We start from the raw sequence: 10805 nt of genomic DNA on the forward strand, positions 1-10805 counted from the left end.
GAGTGTTTCTTCCCTTTCTAGTTCATGGAATTATTTGAGAAAGGCTGGCATTAATTCTTTTTTTTTTAAAGTTTGATAAAACTTGGTTTTTCGTGGTTGGAAGGCTTTTAGACACTGTCAATCTCATTGCTCGATATTGGCTTATTTACGTTTTCTATATCCGTATGATTCAATTTGGGTAGGTCACAGGTATCTAGAAATATGTTAATATCATCTAGATTTTCGTGTTTACTGAAGTATACTTTTTCAAAATAGTTTCTAATGATTCTCTGAATTTCAGAAGTGTCTATGATGATATCTTCTTTTTATCTCTAATTTTATTGATTTGGGCCTTATCTCTCTTTCTTTTGGTTAGTTGACTAAGGGTTCATCTATCTTGTTTATATTTTCAAAGAACAGACTCTTTGTTGCACTTATCCTGAGTATGATTTTTTATTGTTAATTAGATTATTTTTGTCCATGATCTTAATTATTTTCTGTCTTCTACTGACTTTGGAATCAGTTTGTTTTCCTTTTCTAAGGACTTGAGTTGATGAATTAGATTGTTTACCTGGGATCTTTCCAGTTTTTAAATGTAGGCATTCAGTGATGTGAAGTTTCCTCTTAGAATTATTTTCATACTCTCCCAGAGATTTTAATATGTCATTTCTCTGCTCTTATTTGTTTATAGGAATTTTTTTATTTCTTCCCTGATTTTTTATATGTATTATTTCTCATTAAAAAGAATATTATTTAATCTCCAAGTGTTAAGATGGTTTCTGATGTTTACCTTGTTTTTTCTAATTTCTAATTTCATTCTATCATGATCTGATAGAATGCAAGAAATTATTTCTATTTTTTTATGTACTAAGGCTTACTTTTTACCCTAAAGTTTTAGGGAAGGTTTTATGTATCACTGAGAAGAAAGTACATTAGTTGTTGGTGGATGGCATATTCTATAGATATTTATTTGATTAATAGTAATTTTTAGTTTTGAAGAATTTTTAGTTAGCTATGTCTGAATGGCCTGTATATTGGTTAGAGAGATGTGTGTTGAAATCACCCTGTATTATTGTAAGGGGTTATATTTACTTTTTAAAATTATTATTGAGTAGTATTTGTTTTATGTATATAGATACACCAATATTGGTACACAGATATTTGCAATCTTTTAATCTTGTTGTTGGATGATTCCCTTAACCAGTATGAAGTGACCCTCTTTGTCTCTGCTGACTAATTGCCTTGAAGTGTACTTTGTCAGATAATAGTAGCTACTCTTGCTTGCTTTTGATCTTTATTTGCATAATGTATCTTTTTCCATTCTTTCACCTTCAGCCTGTAAACTGAGTCTCCTAGACAACATAGGGTTGGGTCTTGTTTTTTGATCCATTCTTCCAATCTGTGTCTTTTGATTGCAGAATTTAGATCACTTACATTCGGTATTATTATAGAGAGATGATAAGCCGCTTCAGAACAATGCCTCATACTAATAAATCTTAAAAAATTTATCGACAGTGTTCTTCAGCAGCCCACTAATATATTATTCTTGGTCAGGATTTTGAAGGAAGGTGTTTTCTTTTGGGTGTTTCAGTTGTTATATAGTTTGTTCATTCTCGGCTCTGTCCCCCAAATGTCAAACTTGTTAGAGGAGTCTGTATTTAGGGTTTTACAGGCTTCTTAACTGTTGCTGCAGGGAGGAGAGTGGAAGGTGTCAACCTATCCTCTAGCCCTTTCTAGGCTTGGAAGAGGTGATTCAGGGATCACCAGATTTGGTCAGTTCCCACCCCCAGTGTTAGTCAGCCTCCTAGTCCCAGGGTTCAGATAGCCTGCTTTAAGTAAATGAATTCTTTGCTCTACTCAACTTTACAGACTCAATTTGCAGGTGCTGAAATGCTGTCTTGTTTCACACTTGTGGAGCTGCTCTGATGATGTTGCTTTCTCTGAACCACTATATTTTATTCCCCAAAGGGATAAACTACGTGGATTAAAAGGATGCTAAAAATATAATTCATTTGTAAAGAAGCTGAGGTATGAACACCAAAGTAAGTTTGGATTACTCAAAAGTGAGAGGAGAAAAAGTGAAACCAAGGTTTTGTATAAAGACCTTAAGGAGGGAGGGAGTGAAGTAAAAGAGAGAGAACAAGATATTTTGGTATTAGAGAGAAAGAGAGGTGAGAGGAGTAAGAATAATACAACAAACAAACAAATAGCACTGAACAACAACAACATCCCAATATCAAGAAGTATTTTGGAAGTTTGGGCTGCTGGGTCAAATTCTAACTAGAACTTTGTTTGGGGTATGTACTCCAGAATCATTAAATCCTTCCACAAATACAAAAAATAAAAAAATGCAAAAATACAAAAAAAATACTCACTAATAAGAAAACCAAAAATAGTTATTGCATCTTAAAGAACAATAAGACATTAAAAGGTTAACAAAAGAAAAAGTGACAATAAAACAGAGGGAAACCCTAGAAACGTGTATATGAACATATGAACCAGTCAGCAGATATAGCCCGACCAATAAATTTAAAAAATTAAAATTAAAAAGTCAAAGTAGGAAAGAACAATTCTTAAAAAAAGCTTACATTTTCTACTGATGCAGCTGAATTTGAGTATTTACATCTTATTCCTATCTGCTTTTCTGTCTCTTACTTCTAGGGCTTTGTACCTTTTATTAACAAACCCTATCTCCTTTTGTGATTTTCACCACTCTGTCTGCTGGAGTAAATTGGAAGTATAACTGGTTGAAATAACTCTCAGCTTCTGTGATTGCTAGTATATGGGGGATGGTACTGGAAGTACCTTCTATTGGGATTTTGTCCAGATGTCTAAGAAAACTAGTCTTCCTGATTGAAGGTGGTGCAAAGATCTATTTTGGAAGTTTGAGCTGCTGGGTCAAATTCTAACTAGAACTTTGTTTGGGGTATATATTCCAGAGTCATTAAATCCTTCCACAATTAGGACTGAGTAGATACTGATCTGTGATTCTGGGTTTCTAAGGTTTTCCTAGAGTTCTCCTGGTTAGGATTGAGTGATAGACTTCTCTGAGTGAATGGTGCATGGCAGGTTTCTGGGTGTGCCCATCACCCAAACATGAATTTCCAAGTCTCCTTCCCTGAATGTAATCATGTCTGCCTGATCAATCCCCACCTCCAGTCCTCTTCAGCTGGTCTTTAGTGCCAGAGAGTGCAAAAGGAAGTTGGATTGCACTCTCATGTCCTCAGTGTAATCATGCCCCCGTGGACAATTTCCCATGTCCTTTTCTGCTGGTCATTGGCACACCACTAATCTCAAAGGGAGGGCATGATGCACTCTCCTCTGTACCTCTGTCTGAATCCCCCTTGTAACCATTCTAGGATCATGATTTGCCAGGTATGCTTTAGGACATGCAGTAAGCACTGAATGAGACAGAGTGAAATATTTGTTAAGGACTCTCATGTTCCTGTAGGAACAAGTTTTGACATGAACTCCTTGAGACATAACTTCCTCTCTGTCCTTCACTGAGAAGTTGAGAAACACGGAACACATTGTTACCGCTGTTGACCGGTGACGAGTTCTTGCTCCCCGATGTTAAAGAATAACACCAAAGAAGCACGCCGAGGCAAGGTCAGAGTAGAAATTAGAAATTTATTAAAGGACAGAAGAAAAGACTTCTCCCGGAGGAAGAAGGGGACCCAAAAGGTGGAATCCAGTTAGCGGGCAATGTGTTCCCCTTTTTATAGGTTTGGTGATGGAATGTAGGTGGGAAGGGTTTGGGACAAAGGAGTAATCTGGTCATTTCCGAGTGGTCAAGTTTGCTGTTCATTAGCACTTCTTTGGGATGAGCTATCTCCAAATCTGTTGGGGGCTATATCCTGGGCTTCATTAACATTTCTTTGGGATGGGCTGTCTTCGAATCTGTTGGGGGATGTTCATTAACATTTCTTCTTTGGCCTAGGGCCTTTTCGGAACTTTATTAACATTCCATGAGTTGTCCTGTTTTCCCTGAGTCATTCCCAGCATGGCCTCCATTTTAGATTTCACTCGATATTAGACCCGATTTACCTAACTACACTGACTACCTAACTTTAAATCTGGCTTCAACATTTTGTGTCCCAAATTTGTCTGCTGTGTTTCTCTTTCCATTTGTGTTGACCCTCCATCTGTGATGACACAGCACTACTGTCATTTCCAGGCTTGGGTGTATTATATCCTCTATTCACAACACCAGAATCTCTGACTGACAAATAATGATTTATAATGGTTTCCTTCAGATATCCATCTCTTTATGAAGCAGTATTTCTGTTGTTCAAATTCTAAACCGCAGAGCGAATGGGAAGTGACTCCTTTTAACTCCACCATCTTGCCTTCATTTTTCAGATATAATTTTGTCTTCTTTTCTTTTTGGGTAGTACTGGAGATTGAACCCGTGGCCTTGCAAATGCTAGGAAAGCATTTTCTTACTTACTTACTAAGTAATAATTGAACGCCTATAATATGCCAAACAGTGGTTTTGGCATTTGGATAAAATGTTGACTAAGATAGGAACTATCACTTTTCTGGTAGGGAGAAGGCTATATAAATAAATACATTACGTAATTTGGTAAATAATTATCAAGTGACTGTTGCCACAAAGAAAACCTGTATGGTGCTAAAAAAGGAAAAAATAACAGTAAAGTCTGTCATATATTCTTAGATTTGGTCAGGAAAGGCCTCTTTCGGGTAATAGCATGTAAATTGAGATCAGAAGGTTGAGAAGGAGCCAGCAATCTAAAAGGCAGGGAGAATGTGAGGGAGAAACAGGCGTATATTTGGAGGTGATAGACCAGATATTCTCAGATCCTGTTAGAATTAGCTTTTGAGGAATATGTGAAAACAGTAGTGGCTTATTGTTTTCACATTTCACTTCTAATTAATGAAATAACAACCAGTGCTAAAAGGTTTATGTCTGGCAATAAAATCTATTGATAACTGTATTTTAAAGTTTTGTCCAATAACATGTAAATATTATAGTTCTAAGATATTAATAATAATAATTGGTGATTATTGGATAATTTCCTTGTATATAAGGTCAAGTCTTCCAATTTTTATTTCCAAAGTTCCCTGCCCATCCACTTTTCTTCTTCATACTTACAATCTCCACAGTCTAGGCTGTCCTTATCATTTTCCTGAATAGTCACAGTAGCCTCTCTATGTCCCAATGGTTCATTATTTACAGAGTCACCAAAGAAAGGTTTAAAAAAAATCGAATTTAGATGTTGCTATTCCCCTGTTCTAAACCTTCCCATTATTCTCATTTCCACTAAGACTAAAATCCAAACTCCTTTCTAGGGTCTAAAAGGCTCAGGACAATCCAACCCCTACCCATTTCTTAATCAAATCCCAGATTCCTCTATTCCTTTGCCTACCACACTTTTCCCATTAATTACTTAGATCTAAGCAGTCAACAACAACAACAACAACAAATTAAAGTCTGCTTTGTGGCCTTTGCCAATTTCTGTGCTGTAAATACTCCCAGCTGCCGATGTGATATCACTGAATGTGGAGTTGGGTAGAGATGTGAGGTAGCGCTCCATTTTAAGTATTTCCATTGTTCAGTAAACAGTGGCTGTAAACAATCTGAAGACCACAGATCATGGTAGAGTGTATAACTAGAGAGTGGTAACATTCGAGTGTGTCATTCCTTTGTATTAAATAAAATCTGTTTAATTATAAGCTTATATAGCATATTTTAATAATGTTTGTGTTTCATAACAGCCTTAGAAAATTCCTGAAAACGCAGCAGTAGGCCCCCACGAGTTGGTGGTAATGGCTCCAGCAACACTGCATGTACTCTGGATGCTCTCAGACACTTCTGTGTGGGTTCAGATATACATACAAAGCCAAGAAAATCCCTCTAAGTTTTGTTACTTGTTCTGCAGCTCAAACATCCTCTGGGAAAAAGCTTTGTTCTTCGGAGCCTTGACAACTTTATTGTGTTCCCTTTATAATATGTAAAACAGTTTGGAGTTTAAAGGCCACATTTTTGGCCCCTTGGCTGTCACTTCTTGGTGATAACTCTGATACCAATTCATTATCTTCCAAGAATGAAGCAGAAACATAACATCTAATTTTGTCCTCCAATTATCCCTATGTTGAAAATTATTCAAAGAAACAGATATTTACTCTGTATCTCATAGACACCTCTGTTTATTACACTGACCTGTCTTTTCCTTATTTTCCTTTAAATTTGTGTGTGTTTATGCCCACAAGGCTCTTTTTTTCAGATCTAACTGCTTTTTCATCTGCAATATTATTTGAACCTGAATATACTAAATCATTTGCAGTCAATTTAGCCTCTCATTCATTTACCACAGGTACTTCATTTTTTTCATAATTACGTGATCAGCATTTAGTGCATCGAGTGGGGTGTAGTGGACTTAAAAATACAGAATGAGAGGATGATGACATCATAGTCTGTGGTCCACACTAAACAGACTTCTGTTTTCTACCAATTCCGTTCTTCCTGACTTTCCTTTTCTTCCTCAATGACACCATGAGTTACTTGGTTACCTTAATTCAAACCCTCCGAGTTTTCTCCTGAGTCCTTGCCACTCTCAGTCTTCACTAATTTTAGTACATGTACCTAAAATGCATCCCTCCTCAGTAACTTTATATGCTTTCTAATTGCTGCATCTGGCCTAGTTCAGAGCCTTATCACCATTTATTGGGCTGCTGTTAACTGTCTCCTCATTAGTTTTCCTTCATCAGGTCTTTCCCCCACATTAATGTATCTTTGTGGTGTCAGAGGATCTCTTCTGAAGAACAGGTCAGATTATGTCACATCCTTTAAAATAGACCAGATGGCTCTGTCAGCGTTGAGATGGAATCCAAATTCTCTCATGTGCCATTCAGGCCCTTCCACAATCTGGCCTCAGTCTGCCTGTCCACCCTTTCCTCTCAGTAGTTCCTTCTGCACCGATGTCTCCCCAATGACTTCTTGAAACACTGTTTCCTCAACAGGGATTACTTTCAGCACATCTCCCCTGGCTAAATGGGGTGGGATGGCCATGCTGACCTAAACATAGCAGGTAGGATTCTCAGAGCCTGAGTCTACTAAAAAATAAGAGTAAACATTAGATTGTGGGAGGTGCCCATTTAGTAAAAGGGTAGATAAAAACAAGGAATAGTAAATACAAAATTCAAGGTAGCATAGCACTTGGGTGAAAAGGAGAGTGGTGTGACCAGGGAGGTATCTGCCAGGGGCTTTATGATGTTGAGAATTGCTCTGGATCTTAAGCAAGATAGTGGGTATGTGGGCACATGTTACTTGCTATTTATTGTTTATGCTGTTTGACACATTTTAACATTTCTGAAATTAGGATGGTCTTACAATCACTGACAATCTGGTGACAAATGTGATATAATAGAATTTACTTTAAAAATGCATTAATCAATTCGTTTCACTTATGTTACTCTTTTTTGTAGGCATAGGAATGACATATGACAGAATTCATCTTAAAGAAGACTACCTTCATTAAATACAACATAAGAATCTAAGTGACAAAAAGAAAATCATTCATGATCTCATAAGGATACCTAGATTTATTTGCTGGTAACAATGCAGAAGCATATTTTCCATGACCACCTGTTCCTTCATTACAGTCTGTGAAGATTGTAAAGATGACTGATAGAATACCAAGCTCATAGTCTGGCATTAGTAGGTATGTGGTAAATATTATTGATTAGTTCTTTTTGAACCTAGGCATTTACCACTGAGATACATCCTCAGTCTTTTTTTTTTTTTTTTTTTTGAGATAAAGTCTCCCTAAGTTGCTTAGGGCCTAGCTAAATTGTTGAGACTGGCTTTGAACTTGTGATCCTCTTGTCTGAACCTATCAAGCTGCTGAGATTACAGGTATGCATCACCACTCTCATTAATACTCAGTTCAGATGATCCACTCACTAAATCTGGCCTTTAAAATAAACAAGCAAATCAACATCAACCACCAGGAATAAGGATTGAAAAGCTCACTTTGATAAATGTTGATCTAATAAAACAATCTGCATTTATTTTCTAATGAAAAGTTAAAAAGGACTCTTAAACCTAAGTTGATTTTCTACTTATCTGAAATTCTGTGGTGCTTAGTTGTATGTGATGCTCTATGAAGTAGATTTTGTGTCTACTAATTACTTCTGGTCTCACCATCAAAGTCATGATTTCCCTAAGAAACTGTGGCTTATGTTTGGTATCACTTATAATGCCATGTATAAAGTTCTAGCGACTCTATTGTTTGACCAATTAATGGTTCTGTTTATATGAGTAAGCACATCAATCACATCCCCCAAAACATGAGGCTTGAGCTGAAATTCAATTCCTTATATTACCACAACTACTTAAAATTTTACCTATGCATGTAAATTGAGAAAGATTCTATAATGTGTGATCCTTTTATTTGGCTTATGCTGAGTAAATCCAAAGAGATTAATACTTGGATAAACGAATTTATAGGAAAAGCTGCAGTCACTCCAAGAGTCTCCAGTTACTGACCTTCAAGTAGATCTAGTAACAGATATACATTGCAACCAGACCTCCAGGAAATACCCAGATTGTATGTATAACCAAATCTCAGCTTCTCAGATTCATACAGACACTACCTATCCTGATCATCACTTTGTATGGAAATCAAACTCTCAGCTTGTATGGTCAGTCTCAGTGCTGTAGTCATTCTTACTATTGGCTTCTGTTTTTCTTTGCCGATTCTCCCTTTTATAAGAGGGCTGCTCATTAGTTTACTTGACTCTCTGTTGTTCACAATACCAGTATGATGCTAAGACAGTAATTATTTCCTGAGTTCTAGTTCTAATCAATACGTCAGGTAATGTGTTCTATCCCTAAATTCTTGCTTTGGTAGCATAAAAACAGAAGATTATTTAGTAGTGGAAACTAATCAGTTCTAATCTATTTATATCCTAAGTCTGGCCCCAAAGTCCTGAATTGCTATATTTGCCAGTTGTTTTTAGGAAATGGTAAATCCCTAAACATATTTCACTGTTCCAAGTTATTATATATAAAAACTTAAATCTCCCCATGATAAATAAACTAGCTAAAGAATCCATCATGAAGATAGCTCATTTCAAAAGTTACACTTAAATCTTCATCTGAAAATACTTTTCTTAGTGAAAAAGACATCATGTAATTGTTATGTAAAATTTTAGAACGAAAAAAGTTCTTACGGATTTAATTCATTCTCAGAATTAATTGCTTCTTTGGTTAATTTAAAAATTGGCACTAATCATCCTAATAGAGATTTAGAACAAAAAGGCAACGAAGAACAAGCTATAATACCATTTGGCTGTCTCTAAAGACCACAGTTGAAAGCATCAAGTATTTAATCTTTTTTATTTTTTTGTGAAGTAATTTAAAAAATGAATATTTTAGATCAGTGATCCAATTTAAACCCTGTTAAATGGCAAGAAAAGCATATAATCAGAAATAATTCTTCTGCCACATTTCAATGTTAAAGTCAAGGCCTTTCACAAACCTTTGAAAAGTATTTGGGAATCAGTGCATCACTATTTAAAAAAAAATTCTTTCTTTTCTTCATGGCATATTCACGTTGTACGTCACTTTCTCCTTGACAGCTCCTATAATAGAAAGTCCAATGTGTTTGGAATAAAGAATTCTAGGTAATAACATTTCATTCTCTTTCCAAGGATGTGCTGAATGTCAGAAAGGATAAGTATTAAGGCATTAAACTCCTCAAAGAACTCCCCCCAAATATTTCCATTAGGAAGATCAATAACTTGCATTGTCTTTACCTGAAAAAAGTAATCAGTTTGGCAGTTGTTGTAAAAGAAGAATGAGTGTCTGCTGAACAACCCATTAAAAGGAAAGAACCATTGCAGACCTGGGTCTTTAGCATTTGGAAACCATCCCAGAGGATCGAGATACCATAGAGCAGGCTCTGGTGGCATAGAGACCTGGGAATTTTGGAACGTCTAACTTGAATGCAGGAAGAGCTGTGCTCATCTGTGATTTTAGGGGCAGCTCACTGGGTGCTCCATGATCTAGAAAGATTGTTGTGAACTGAATCCTAATTTTCATGAAGATGTTTAGCTCCACCAAATTGGTTGGAAAAGCATTATTGTTCCAGAAAGGAAGAAAATTGTCAGAACTTGCTGATCACTATTCTATAATGATATGTATATGAGTTGAGATTTTCCAGAGAAATAGAGCCAGTATATGTGCATAGATATTTAGGTATATATGTAAACATGTATTCCATGTACTTATGTATACATGTATATATGTATACATATGTATATAATAAGTTTGTATACATATGTAAATATACATTTATATGTGTGTAAAGGTAATGCTTATTAGAGTATTAGTTTGTTATTAGGAGCTGGCTCATAGATTTTGGAGGTTAAGAAGTCACAAGATCTACCATCAGCAAGCTACACTTCAAGAAATCTGATAGTTTGGTCCCATCAGCTTCAAGTCCAGAGGACTGAGAATCAGGAGAATCCATAGCAAAATTCCAATCAGAAAGCTAGCAAGCCCCAAACTCAAGAAAAGTCCATGTTTCATTTCAAGTCTAAAAGCAGGAAAGCACCCAAATCCTAGCTCAAACTATCAGGTAGAAGGAGTTCCTTCTTACCTAGTGTGAGAATCGACCTTGTTGGTTCTATTTAGGCCTTTCAATGATGTTGGAGTCCTAACCACATTGAGGAAGACAATGTGTTTTATTCTGTCTATTGATTCAAATATTCTTCTAATCCAGAAATACTCTTACAGACATGCCCAGAATACTGTTTGACCAAAGGTCTGGGCGAGGCAAGTCATGGCAGGCAAGTTG

This window comes from Urocitellus parryii, chromosome 2, assembly GCF_045843805.1.
Source record: "Urocitellus parryii isolate mUroPar1 chromosome 2, mUroPar1.hap1, whole genome shotgun sequence".
NCBI lineage: Eukaryota > Metazoa > Chordata > Mammalia > Rodentia > Sciuridae > Urocitellus > Urocitellus parryii.